This window comes from Macaca mulatta, chromosome 14 (assembly GCF_049350105.2).
Source record: "Macaca mulatta isolate MMU2019108-1 chromosome 14, T2T-MMU8v2.0, whole genome shotgun sequence".
Lineage (NCBI taxonomy): Eukaryota > Metazoa > Chordata > Mammalia > Primates > Cercopithecidae > Macaca > Macaca mulatta.
The window spans coordinates 48996374-49011303 of NC_133419.1; the positions used below are offsets into that span (position 1 = coordinate 48996374).

At 34.7% G+C, this 14930-nt stretch overlaps 1 protein-coding gene across 35 annotated transcripts in view; it reads left to right on the forward strand.

The window, feature by feature from the left end:
• Window positions 1–14930, forward strand: part of SOX6 (SRY-box transcription factor 6) — a 660184-nt gene that overhangs the window by 149984 nt on the left and 495270 nt on the right. The window lies entirely within an intron of this gene.

Here is a 14930-nt window from a genome sequence, read left to right on the forward strand (position 1 = left end):
TTTTCCCTTTTTGAATCTTGACATCATAGATAATTAAGCAACAGCATTAATGGAACCTAAGTCTCCACTCCTATAAGTGCCTACATTGGGCAGAATATAGATTCTTTCTTTCCTTAAAGCTAAGGCAGGCTGGTGACAAGCCTATCACTTAGTTTTAATTACTGCCACTAGTATTCTGATGTTTCATTGAACAAAATGAAGAAATCCAGATGTATTATTTTTCCATTATTATATATATTGTAGAATCAGTAATCAGAATGGATTGTTTTAAGGGTGAGATTGATCTCACATATTTTGATATCTGATATAGTAGTAAGTGTGTGCTCATTGGATGACTGACAGTTTTAAGGGATTAAAACATTCTGAGCTTTGTCCTGGCAGAGGCAGTATGTGGAAGCCACTAATTATGTTGACTCTGTGACTAGTTAGAGTTTTTCCCTGGAATTGTAGTCACAAGACAGATTACTAAATGGCAATATCTGGGAGACATGAAAAATATGGGTATAAACAAGAGAGTTGAGTGTCAGAAAACTTTGAGGGCCTTGGAGCTTTTTGAGACAATATGGTTGAACAAATGGAGAAAATATCTGTTCCTCCTACTTCATTGCAGTAATTAAGAAGAGGAGAAAAAGGCAGAGTGATAAGTTAAACAGTAAATGATTGAAATAAGAGATTTTTTGTAGAATCACAAAATGGATTTTAGGACTTTTTTAAGATGTGGAAATACTGCTTGGATCAGACAATACCAATGTAAAAGGAGTTCTACAGTTTTTTTCCCCCTAATTTATGTAAAGTTTATTTATTTCAACTCAGTGCCCTCTAAGTACAACTTTAGGAATTTTAGGAAATGTATGTCTACTTGATAAAAACCAATGAGAACAATTTTGCTTTCTCTGGGTAAAGGTTAATATAGATGTGTATGAAAATAATCATCTATGTATTACACTCTGATATTGTATATCAGAGACCTTTAGAAAGTTCTCATTCATTGTAACTATGACCAAGAAGCGTGTTTATATCTGATAGATCAAATAATCAGGTGAATTAGGTTTATAATGTGGTATATGATGTTTTTAGTTTTAGGGGTTGGGAATCTCTTTGGAATCACTTTTCTGACAAGTAACTTACAGTGTAATGAATCTTCTTTCTCCTTCTTTTCCCCTTCCCCTTCCTTTTCCTTTCTCCTTTCTCTTCTGTCCTTCCTTTTTTTTCATTTAGAAAGAGATTGTTTCTAATTAGTCTGTATGCTATGTGCTGAGTTGTGTGATAGTACCTAAGACATGTATCTTAAATTGTATGCAGGGTCACCGTTTTGATTAAGAACTGAAAAGTACTGATTGGGCTTCTTATATAAACTAAAGGCACTCTAGTCCACTTTGGGCAATCAAAGAAACTAAGGAACTGTTGGAATTAGTTTTACTATTTTGGGGTGATGAAGATAGGATAATTAGAAAGAAATTATAGTCTTTATTGGCCCAGCAGTTTACTGAACTTGAATTAGGATTTGTGAAATTTTAAGGCTTATTGAATATTTGCTCTCTAAGAACAGGATAGAGAAATAACCGTGATCTTAAAAGGAGAATTTTACATTTTTTAGAAAGATCTCTTACAGTAAGATATCCTATATAACCATACAGTTATAACCATCAGGGATGTCCCTAGGTGTGTTCTCTGGCATTTCTTCCATACATAATGAGTTCATCTCAATTGTAGTTGTTGGTCATTTGTTACGTGTAATTTAACTTAGGGATAAAAGGGATAAATATCCAATTGAACTAAAAAGATAACATTTATAAATTATCTCAAGGATACTACACAAAAGATGAAGCTCAGATATGCCTGAAAGAAGGTTATGGATTGATTGAAGTTATGGTTATGCATAAGACTGTTAGAATGGCAAGCTGTGAAGCAATTTGAAATATCTAGAGGGAACAGCCTGCAACTCTCCCACAACAGAAACTAACAGTGCTCCAACACTTCCCAGTTTCTGTGGTGGGGGAGGAATGGGAGAGAATAGACAGTCAAGGGTCTATACTTGGCACAGAGAAGTTAACAAAAAACAGTTGCTGCTTGTGTTAAGAACCTGTATGTTCTAGATATAGTGCTAAGCACTTATGTGTTGTTTTTAATCCTTTCAACACTATTGTAAGATAGCTTCCTCCCCTGCAATACCCAGTTATTTTCTCTAAATTCCGATTTCTTTTCTGCCTCCTTATCACTTAAAATGATTGGTATTATCATATATTTGTATATTTAGTTAATGTGTAGTCTCTACACTAGTTTAAAAGCTCTGTCAGGGAAGAGACCATGACTGTTTTGTTCAAACTTGTATGTGGAGTTTCTAGCACAGTGCCTGATGTATAGTATGTTCCCAATAAATGTTTGTTGAAAGAATGAGTAAATGAACAAAAAATATATGAAGACAAGGAAGGAATGAATGAAAGGCAGAGCTAGAATTTAAACAGTTGATTTGAGTTTGAAACCAATTTGTTCCATTCCAGTATACCAGCAGGGTTTTATTTCATTTAGAATATTCTCTATTACAAATTTATCTGATAAAATTTTCATAGTTTGAGCTGTTTCAGAGCACCATAGACATTTGGCCTCAGAAGTGTTATATCTTAGTCTGAGGCTGAATGCCATGAAAAAGCCCTGCCTAATCCTTTTCTCATCCTCTGGGAATATTGCAACCGTCTTTTGGTGGTAGTTCTCTCTAGAAATACAGATGTCAGAGCCTGGATTTTAGGTTTCTGTTTCTCCTACTCAAAGAGTATGCACTTCTCTCCCTCATTCTCTGCAACTGACCCTTAATTTAGGTCCTTGGGCTGCTAAGTTGACTTTCAATAATGGACAGAGTGATTGTTGCCTTCCCTGCTGAGTTTTTTCCTGGAGGAGGGGTGTGTCACTGTGGGAGGAGTTGGGCTCAGCCAAAGGAACTCTTAGCCTGGCAGGTGCCTGGCACTGGGGCTTGGTTTGGTCTTTTAGCAGTGACCCCAGTTGTGCTGCTTAATTTTTTTCATGTTATTAATAAATATAATTGAGAGGAATTGTTTTGTTTTTGCATAATGCTTTTGACCATTTTCATGTCTTTTTATTCCTTATGCCATCTTAAAAAAACTTTACTGTGCCTTTCCATTCTGCTTTCTAGGAAAGGAGGAAACATAAGCATGATGAGAGTAAACACTGTGGATGTGATTAGGTCAAACAGGAAGTGGCTATCTCCCAGATATATTGAATAGATACTTATTTAAATCTTGAAGTCAACTTAAAGTGTTCTGTATAAACTCCCAAGACAGTACCAGAAACAGATGTGAAGGAATAACTATCTTTGCCTGGACCAAATTGCAATATTGAAGCTTCAGGCATATGGTAATTTATTGTTTGAAGCAGTCTGGCCTGCTTGGAAGTTAATAGCATAGTGAGAAGTGTTCTGACCCCATTAGGATCTTCATTCTGGATGGTATAACCAGTGGTTAATCTAATTTCCATCTTGATCTCTGAAAGCTATTTAAAGATGTGGTTATCTGTTTTCCCAGTTAAGACAAATCCTTTATTGGTAGTAAATGTTTTCTTCCAAGAATAATGCTTTGCACCTATTGGAAACTAATTCAGCTCCACGAGTGTATACTAATTACTGACTTTTTTCAAAGCACAGCATTAGATGCTGCATTGGAAACAAATGCAAATATATTATACAAAGTCCCTGCCCTCAAGAACCTTAGAGTCTAGACGTAATTATTAAACTCTCTTATTCCTTTTTTTGTGTGTCCCTAGTGTCTAAGTGAACCAATGCATGGCTCAAAGAAGGAAAATGTTAATTAAATTGCATTTATTATTGCAGAGGAGATACACAGAGAAGAGGAGATGGAATTTCCTATGCAGAATATGTTAAATGCCTTAATAGAGTTAAAAATACTACTCTAGGAGTTTCAAAAAATTTAAGATATATCTCTTTAAGAGGGAGTACATTAAGAAATGACTTTTTGATATTCTTTAAAAGTTGGGTGGAATTTTGTCAGTGGAATAGGAGATGAAGAAATGAGCATCCTGCTAGTGAGGGGACTAGCACAAGTGTGGGGAATATGGGGCAGACGAATGGAAGCACATAGTATGGGATAGGAAACAATAAGTTCAGATGGATTGAGGTATAGGTATGTATAGGCTAGAAAATTTAGTGTGATCATATCATCGTGATCTGTAAGGCTAAGCTAAGGCATTTGGTAGATCATAGGGGACCATCGCAACCAAATAGTCCAATAGTATGCCAAGAGCTTCACTTTTGAAAAATTAATTAAGTGAATAGTTAGTAGAGTCGATTAGAGGGGAAAAAAAAGACAAGCTACAGAAGCAGCTTGTGAGGACTACTGCAGAATTTCAGGTAAAAGGTAAAAGATTTAAACAAGTGATGAATAAGACTGGTAAGACTGTATGTTATGGGAAGCATAAGGGAAAGGAATCAAAATGACTCTTATTGCTTTCTTCTTGTTCATCACAGTATTGAATTTTTGAAAAGTCAGAGGGAAATGATTGTACTAAATATCTCTTGTCAATGTGCAAGTCCATTTCCATCTCATTAATTAGATCCTCATTGAAAATTAACATTTTTTTTCTTCCCATGGAAGACTGTGCAAAAGATACATTTTTAAATGAACGAGGATATCCTTAAAGATATAATTGCCTTGAGGATTTAGAGGCATAACATAAATACAAAAGATATTAAGACTAGGACCTAAAGTGCGTAGGCAGGGCCTTGTTGATTTCAGAGACATAAGGTAAAACTTAGCTACCATGAATCTGAGAAAAGTGAAGATACTTGAGATTATGACATTTTCATCAGGTGGCTCTCACATAGGGATTAGTGCATGGCATCTGTGAAGAATAGAACAGGTGCACATGGAGTTTGGTTACTTTTAAAACTCTCTCAGATAAAGTGATGACTATGACTCCCTGGTTATATTGCCACATTCTGTCCTTGTCCACAGGAGATATAGTTGCAGCAAATATTATGCTTAAGATGCAGGCTCTCTTCTACTTGTCCTTTTCAAGATGAGGGAATAGTGCAGGAAAACATATTCATAAGTGAGAAAAGACTTATTGAAATAAAAATTTAAAAATAGACTAAAAAAACCCACAATAAACTCAAAGTGACCCTGTTTGGGATCCTTGTCATTCATATTACCTTATCATTCATACTAACACTAACACTCACTCGTTCATTCACTCTATAAGAATATGAACTCAGAGATCTTCTATGAGGTGGGATTCAAAATAGAAAAGGAAGAATTAGTCCTCAGGAGTTTATAATCAGTTTGTGAGTGGAGATAAAATATATGTATATGAAAAAGAGGAACAAAAGGTTACTGATACAAAACCTAGTCATTTGTCCTTGGGAAACTCATTTTATATTTCTGAAAAAATTTTATTCCAGTAGGTATAGTAATTTCAGATGGACTTTTTGGTTGTCCAATATTTTAAATATATTGATTGATTCATAGTCTTTTAGTTTGCATTATTATTATTTTTTTTTTTTTTGTGGTTCTTTTTTTTTTTTTTTTAATTTATTTATTATTATTATACTTTAAGTTGTAGGGTACATGTGCATAATGTGCAGTTTTGTTACATATGTATACTTGTGCCATGTTGCTGTGCTGCACCCATCAACTCGTCATTTACATCAGGTATAACTCCCAATGCAATCCCTCCCCCCTCCCCCCTCCCCATGATAGGCCCCGGTGTGTGATGTTCCCCTTCCTGAGTCCGAGTGATCTCATTGTTCAGTTCCCACCTATGAGTGAGAACATGCGGTGTTTGGTTTTCTGTTCTTGTGATAGTTTGCTAAGAATGATGGATTCCAGCTGCATCCAAGTCCCTACAAAGGACTCAAACTCATCCTTTTTTATGGCTGCATAGTATTCCATGGTGTATATGTGCCACATTTTCTTAATCCAATCTGTCACTGAGGGACATTTGGGTTGATTCCAAGTCTTTGCTATTGTGAATAGTGCTGCAATAAACATACGTGTGCATGTGTCTTTATAGCAGCATAATTTATAATCCTTTGGGTATATACCCAGTAATGGGATGGCTGGGTCATATGGTACATCTAGTTCTAGATCCTTGAGGAATCGCCATACTGTTTTCCATAATGGTTGAACTAGCTTACAATCCCACCAACAGTGTAAAAGTGTTCCTATTTCTCCACATCCTCTCCAGCACCTGTTGTTTCCTGACTTTTTAATGATTGCCATTCTAACTGGTGTGAGATGGTATCTCATTGTGGTTTTGATTTGCATTTCTCTGATGGCCAGTGATGATGAGCATTTTTTCATGTGTCTGTTGGCTGTATGAATGTCTTCTTTTGAGAAATGTCTGTTCATGTCCTTTGCCCACTTTTTGATGGGGTTGTTTGTTTTTTTCTTGTAAATTTGTTTGAGTTCTTTGTAGGTTCTGGATATTAGCCCTTTGTCAGATGAGTAGATTGCAAAAATTTTCTCCCATTCTGTAGGTTGCCTGTTCACTCTGATGGTAGTGTCTTTTGCTGTGCAGAAGCTCTTTAGTTTAATGAGATCCCATTTGTCAATTTTGGCTTTTGCTGCTGTTGCTTTTGGTGTTTTAGACATGAAATCTTTGCCCATGCCTATGTCCTGAATGGTACTACCTAGGTTTTCCTCTAGGATTTTTATGGTATTAGGTCTAACATTTAAGTCTCTAATCCATCTTGAATTAATTTTCGTATAAGGAGTAAGGAAAGGATCCAGTTTCAGCTTTCTACTTATGGTTAGCCAATTTTCCCAGCACCATTTATTAAATAGGGAATCCTTTCCCCATTTCTTGTTTTTGTCAGGTTTGTCAAAGATCAAATGGCTGTAGATGTGTGGTATTATTTCTGAGGACTCTGTTCTGTTCCATTGGTCTATATCTCTGTTTTGGTACCAGTACCATGCTGTTTTGGTTACTGTAGCCTTGTAGTATAGTTTGAAGTCAGGTAGCGTGATGCCTCCAGCTTTGTTCTTTTGACTTAGGATTGTCTTGGAGATGCGGGCTCTTTTTTGGTTCCATATGAACTTTAAAGCAGTTTTTTCCAATTCTGTGAAGAAACTCATTGGTAGCTTGATGGGGATGGCATTGAATCTATAAATTACCTTGGGCAGTATGGCCATTTTCACGATATTGATTCTTCCTATCCATGAGCATGGTATGTTCTTCCATTTGTTTGTGTCCTCTTTTATTTCACTGAGCAGTGGTTTGTAGTTCTCCTTGAAGAGGTCCTTTACATCCCTTGTAAGTTGGATTCCTAGGTATTTTATTCTCTTTGAAGCAATTGTGAATGGAAGTTCATTCCTGATTTGGCTCTCTGTTTGTCTGTTACTGGTGTATAAGAATGCTTGTGATTTTTGCACATTAATTTTGTATCCTGAGACTTTGCTGAAGTTGCTTATCAGCTTAAGGAGATTTTGGGCTGAGACAATGGGGTTTTCTAAATATACAATCATGTCATCTGCAAAGAGGGACAATTTGACTTCTTCTTTTCCTAACTGAATACCCTTGATTTCTTTCTCTTGCCTGATTGCCCTAGCCAGAACTTCCAACACTATGTTGAATAGGAGTGGTGAGAGAGGGCATCCCTGTCTTGTGCCAGTTTTCAAAGGGAATTTTTCCAGTTTTTGCCCATTCAGTATGATATTGGCTGTGGGTTTGTCATAAATAGCTCTTATGATTTTGAGGTACGTTCCATCAATACCGAATTTATTGAGCGTTTTTAGCATGAAGGGCTGTTGAATTTTGTCAAAAGCCTTTTCTGCATCTATTGAGATAATCATGTGGTTCTTGTCTTTGGTTCTGTTTATATGCTGGATTATGTTTATTGATTTGCGAATGTTGAACCAGCCTTGCATCCCAGGGATGAAGCCCACTTGATCATGGTGGATAAGCTTTTTGATGTGTTGCTGAATCCGGTTTGCCAGTATTTTATTGAGGATTTTGTAGTTTGCATTATTTTAAAAAATCAGTCCACTGTAATTCTTATATATGTTCCTTTATATGTAATATGTCATTTTCCTCTGGCTGCTTTTCCCCCCCCCCTTTATCATTGGTTTTAGGCAATTCGATTATCATGTGCTTTGGTGTAGTTTTCTTAATGTTTCTTGAGATTGAGATTATTTGAGATGCTTGGATCTGTGGGTTTGTGGTTTTCATTATATCTGGAAAATTTTCAGCCATTGTTTCTTAAAAATTTTTGTTCATATCCCTCCATATTATACATGTATATTATGCAGCTTGAAATTGTCCTACAACTCACTGCAACTCCCTGATTTTCTGTTCATTTTTTTTCATCTTTTTCACCCCACACTTTGTTTTGTTCTAGATTGTTTCTATTTGTAAGTCTTCAAGTTCACTTATCTTTGTCCCGCAGTGTCTAATCTGCTTTTAATTCTACCCAGTGAACTCTTCATCTCAGATAATCTGTTTTCATCTTTATAAATTCAATTTGAATCTTTAAAAATATATTCTATTTCTTTGCTTAATATATTTAGTCTTTCTTTTAGCTCCATGAACAAATGAAATGAAAGTATCATAGCTGTTTTAATATCCTTGTCCGCTAGTTTTATCATCTATGTCATTTCTGGAACAGTTTCAATTGATTGATTTTTCTTCATGAGTTGTATTTTGTTTGTGTGGCTTCTTGGTATGGCTGGTAAATTTTTATTGGATACCAGAGACTGTAAATTTTACTATTTTAAGTGCTCAATATTTTTGTATTTCTATAAATATTTTTGAACTTTTTTTTTGGTATGCAGTTAAAGTGGAAATAGTTTGATTCTTGCTTTTATACTCTGTCATGCTTTCAATGCTTGCTTTTAAGCTCTGTTGTTTGGAACCAGGATGGCCTTTAGTGTAGGGATCATTCTCTTTACTACTGATGCAATACCATTCTAATATTCTGATCAATGTTGCTTGTGTTATGAAGCTTTACACTTTTGATGATGGGAAGATGACCTATTCCTGGCCTTGAATGAGCTCTGGGGTTTGCTCCTTCTGTTCCTTTTAAGTGTACTTTTCCCTAACCTTGGTTAGTTTCTTCATATACATGTACTAATTAATACTTGGTTAAGTTTTTGTGAGACTCTGCATATCTCTGAAACTCTATATGCAGGTCTCTTTTCGCCATTGCTCTACCCTACAAACTGTAGACACTTGGCCCCTCTAGACTCCAAGTTCCATCTTCTTAACTCACTGAAATTATTAGAGTTCACCTCTGTGCATAGCAGTCAGTAGTTTCTCTCTCTATGCAGTAAGCTGGGACAACTGTAGGGATGACTTCATTTGTTTTACCTTTCTCAGGAATCACCATTTTTTTTGTTGCTTCCTGTTTTCATATATTTTGCCCAGTTTTTTAGTAGTTTAAGCCAGCAGGATAAATCTGGTCCCTGTTAGTCCATCTTGGCCAGAGGCAGAAGTCTTCACAAATGTGAGGAATGTTATATAATATATATAAAGTGTGCATTTTAAGTAAGAGTGCTTCACACATAGAAAGTATTTGATAAAAGATGGTTACTATTGCTGTTTCTCTTCCTGCTTCCTGTTCATCAGTAAAGCTTTATCTTACCAAATCTCTTATATGAAGCCTTCCTGAGCTACTTATTTCCCAAGTGATTGCTTATTCTTTATTCTTTGTACCCACATTACTTTTTTGCATACTTTTAAAATAAATTTTTAATTTTTGTGGGTACATAGTAGGTGAATATACTTATGGGCTAGCATACTTTTATTGCAACGTTTACAAATCTATGTTACAAATATTTTTCTATGTGTTGTGGCAGATTGTAAACTCTTAGAGAAATATCTGACTTGTCTACCCATCCCTAGTTTCCAACATATAGTAAGTGCTTATTTGTTACATAAAAGAAAAACTGAGTGTCTTACACCTTTTATGCAATCTTCAGAAATAGAATTTTTGATTGGGAAGGAAAGAGAGGTGGTTTGGAAGTCTGAGAACATTTGAGTAAATGAAAGCAGAGATGAAACAATGAGATCACTTGGACTCAGGAAGGGGAACATCACACACAGGGGCCTATCATGGGGAGGGGGGAGGGGGGAGGGATTGCATTGGGAGTTATACCTGATGTAAATGATGAGTTGATGGGTGCAGCACACCAACATGGCACAAGTATACATATGTAACAAACCTGCACGTTATGCACATGTACCCTACAACTTAAAGTATAATAATAATAAATAAATTAAAAAAAAAAAAAAAAAAAAAAGAAAGTAAGATTTTGGGGCCCCAGAGAGCAACATGAGAGCAAAAGGTGGTTGGTTGAGGTGGGTAGTATATATACAAATTATCATTATCATCATCATCATCATCATCATCATCATCATCATCATCAAGTTCCTGTGAAACTGAGAGTTTAGTGAGAGAGATACATTGTGATATGCTAGTGAAACAATTTTGTGACACCTTCAGCACAATAATGTAATATACATGGTAACATTGATAACATTACAAAATGCAATTGTGTGAGTCAGTGTAACTTCAGCCATTGCTGTAAGGGCTTTTAAACAAAGTGCTAAAACTCAACATAGTTTTTGGAGTAGGTGGACCTTGGAAGAAAGTGGTGGGGATAGATAAACTAAGAAGCAGAAAAGAATTCTAGATAATAGAAAATAGCATAAATGCAAACACGGTGTAGGCTTTAAGTGAGCATAGTATGGCAGCAAGAACAAATAGACCTTGGAGTTGAATACACTAGGGCTTCACTTGATGTGACTGATCAAATTACTTGGGCCTAGTCACAATTCCTTCATCTGTTAAATGAGTGTGGTTGTTGAGAAGATTATATGATGGATGGAGAAAATTTTTTCTATATTTGGTGATAGTGGGCCCATTAACTATTAGTTTCTTTTGTTTTAGACATTCTTTGTCTCCTGATGAGGAAAGGAAAATGCTTCAAGAAGGACTTTGTTATTTCTTATCACTTTGTGTAAGGGCCCAAGTATAATATACATGAACGTAACTGATGTTCACGTTTATTTCTTATTTCCATGGCAAATTAGGATTGCATTGCATTTTTATGATCCAATACTAAGGAGGCCTACATCATTTATACACCTAAGTTTCTCACATATTCTAGGTTTAACTTGTGTTTAAATGTACTAGGATTATTGATTAAATTTTATGCACAAATTAAACTATTTTACTACCACAATTCAATATTTTTCAGGAATGCTTCTATTTATAGGCAGCATATCTATTGAATGAAAGATTGAAAAACAGAGTATCAGAAATCCTAAGTTTTCCCAAGTCTTGAATCCTTTTGTATTCATTTATTTATTCTGTGAATAAAATCAGTTTTGATTTCACTTTCCCATCAAGATAGAATATAAGGTACAGAGTAAAGTTTAAAAACCTTTGATTTTCAAAAATAATTATACTCTAAGTTCCCAATCAGTTTATAAAAGACTACTTTTAATGTGCACTTACCCACAAAACTAATTTGGATATATGGGAACTTCAAAGGTGGTTCTAGCATAACTAATGTAGAAAACAAGGAAATCTTTTATTTCTTCACTGGAGGAAAAATTCAGGACTCCTTCAGTTAACTAACTATATTTGGTTAAGAGTACTAAGGAATTTGCACAGTCAATAGAATAAATCGATAAACCATTGTCATTTTGGAGCCATTTTTCAGCACCCTTTTTGGTCCTCAGATGCTTGCATTGGCATACATAACTAATAGATTTTGTACATAATGCTGTTGATCCTGCCAAATGAACAGCCACCTTAAGTCATCTGCCTGGTATCTCAAGTGACTTGGCAAGGATCTGGCATGAGGTATCACCTGACTTCATCTGCTCTCTTCACTACAGACTGGTTCTTTGCATTTATAAACCTTAGTCTGGCCTCAATGGTGGTTTCCTTGATTGAGAGTCATCTTATTTTCAGCTGAAGACATGTTGCCTCCAGGATGCTGGTAAACATGTTGCAAAACTATGTTTTGATGAATCTCACAAGACTCCTCTATAGAGAATGAATTAAAACTGAGGAGGTGACAGTGTTAATAATTCAGCATTTGGCAGCACTGTGGATATTAATGCATTTGTAGTTCACCTTGACAAACCTTGGCCCAATCACTAAAATGGACTAAACCCATCACTAAAATGAATTTAGTTATCTCAGTTTAGTCTCTGGTGAGAATTTTAATACTTTTTTTCAACCTATAGATGAGATAGAGAAAAATGTTAATCTCCCCTAAGACATACAAGGTTCATAACCCACTGGACTGTGTGTTATGAAATAAAATTTGTGTTACAATAAATTGACATCTTGATTTAGTGAAAATAAGATTTAAGAATTCTTATATCACATTATGGCTGATTTGGGGTATTTTTAATTGCCCATTCATTAAAAATTTCAGGTGATGTACCTATTTTGGCATTTCAGGCAAACATATAACTTTTATCTTTAAATACCAGTAATTTATGTAATCTATGCAGGTAAACTGTATAAATAATTTATTAGAAAAAACATTAATAGTAATACATACATATAATAGTTAAGTATATTCAGTACTTAGGACTTAAAGTTATTTTATAAAAATTACTTTCATGGGGGAAAAAATGTATCTTCTTGTATTAAAAGCCAATGTAATGACACATTCCTATTAAATTATTAATAGCTCCAGGACACACCTCATAATTTGGGAGTATCTAAAAATAATATGGCAATGGCTGGAGTGGAAAGATCCTGCTCCTTAAAATTTGATTTGTTGAGCTGTCTGAATAATCTTTGTCCTTCTGATACATACCAAAAACATTTTACGATTGCAAAGGAGTTATTCTTAAGCTTTCTCTAACCCAGCCCCTTTCAGGTTGATATCACCACTTTGCTATCAGATTTTCTACATTTAAGAGTAGAAATGAAGAATTTAAACTATTATATAAAGAAAAAGTAATTTTATATAAAGAAAAAGTATTTGTATAAAGTAAAAGTCCTTGAAGTATTCAAATTCATATATCTACTTACAAATCCTAATTATTCAAGTTGAACTACAAGGGGTTAGGTTTATACATTGAAAATATTTAAAATAATTTTTTGTGGTGATAAACTGTGGTTTACATTACTTGGTGAAAAACACAGACAATAAAACTGAAAGGAAGTAAAGAAATCAAATTGAGACAATTTTGTTTTAGCTCTTTATATAGCTGATCTAAATTTTTAATAAATTTCAGCAGTCAGAGACTTACATTTAAGTATTATGTTTTTATTAACATAAATCTTCAAATGGGAAATTATGTCCACATGATAAATATGTGGGGTTAATGATGGTAATTTGCCACCTGTGTCACGAAGCATCTCCTTTTGACCCGTAAGTAAAAATTTCTATAGTTTTCTTGCTAAGTCTTTAGAGTCTAAGAGATCAGAATTAAGAGGAAAAAAGTTTTAGCAGTATAAAAATCTCAGTCTTGCCAAGAAATCATGCATAAGGTCTATAAATAAGTAGAAAAGAATTATAAGTATGTTTTAAATAGCAGATTGGATCAATTAAAATAAGTTGTAGGTGTGTCTTCCTTATGCTATGGTAGTAATAAATGGCATTGTGCTACAATGGAATAGATCTTCAACCATAAGCTAGTTTGGTTACTTTGGCTCAATTTCTTTCCACTTCTGTTTTCCTTGCAAAGGAGAATGCACTATATCTCTGTTAGCGATGTACATTTCTCTTGCCCTGGAAAATCGTAAAGTCCAACTTGCCTTTTGACACAGTCTAAGCTGCTTGGATTAGGTAAAGCTGATCTTAAAAGAGAAAAATCAGATACTCAGCAAACCCTAGCAGATATTTTGACACACTGTTAGAGCTTTTAAGAGTCATCATAAATTTAAACATTACCTTTCCTAGTACAGAAACCACAATAATAAATGTGGTTTGAATATTTTATGAATGACTGAGCACCCTGCTTTGCTAATAAGTCCTCTGGAAAGTTATGACTTTTCTGGGATGGTCTTACTTTTGGAAGAAGGAGTGTTCAAGAGAAGCTACTGATGAGGTGTCATATAATTTTACAAGTTGCATAACTGCTTTTAACTACTAAACTATCTCTGATTAAAATAACAATTGAGCTTGTAATTTTTTTCTGAACAGCTGCTGCTACAGGGGGTCATTACCTTGGAGAGCTAAAAAATAATTGTACTCCTGGTACATGAGTTATGTAGTCTTGTGTTTTACAGCAAAGCACAAAGTTTAAAGTCTATAGAAGAATGTTATTTGAAAGCTGTCAAACCATGTTAAAAAAGACTGCATCGTCAAAAGGCCCTAGTGGCCACGATTCTGCATGTAGCCTTGTCTTATTCATTATAAAATGCATGTTTATAAAGTTCCACAGAGCATCCAATTCCCAATTCACTTATATCAGCAAGACTTAACTTGCTCATTAATCTAAATTCTTTTGCAACTTTAATCTACATGTTTAATTAATCATAAAATGAGGCGGTAAGTAATTTCAGCAATGTGTGGCTTGTTATCAGATGCATTTAATCACTCTTCTGTGAGCTCATTTGGAAACACCTGAAGATGTCGAGTGCAGTTTGAATAAGCATAAATTATTCTTTGTCAGTGTACTTCACTCAACTAATAAGACATTAATTTAAAAGGCACTGTTTGTCATTTTTAGATCTTTACCAATATTTTTAGCTTAGCAATGTAACTCTAATTGTATATAAGATTCACAACTGGTGCCCGACATAGGAAAGGGTAAGAGTTTAATTCATTTTTCTTATTTACATGTAATTATGTCATGTAATCTTAGTTTTTAATGAGGATTAACCATCTTGTAAGTATTCATATGCTTTTGGAATAAGGTACTAATGAATTATAGTTGGAAAAATTATTTGTTGGTACAAAGGCTTGTGATTCCTTGTTTCCTGTCTA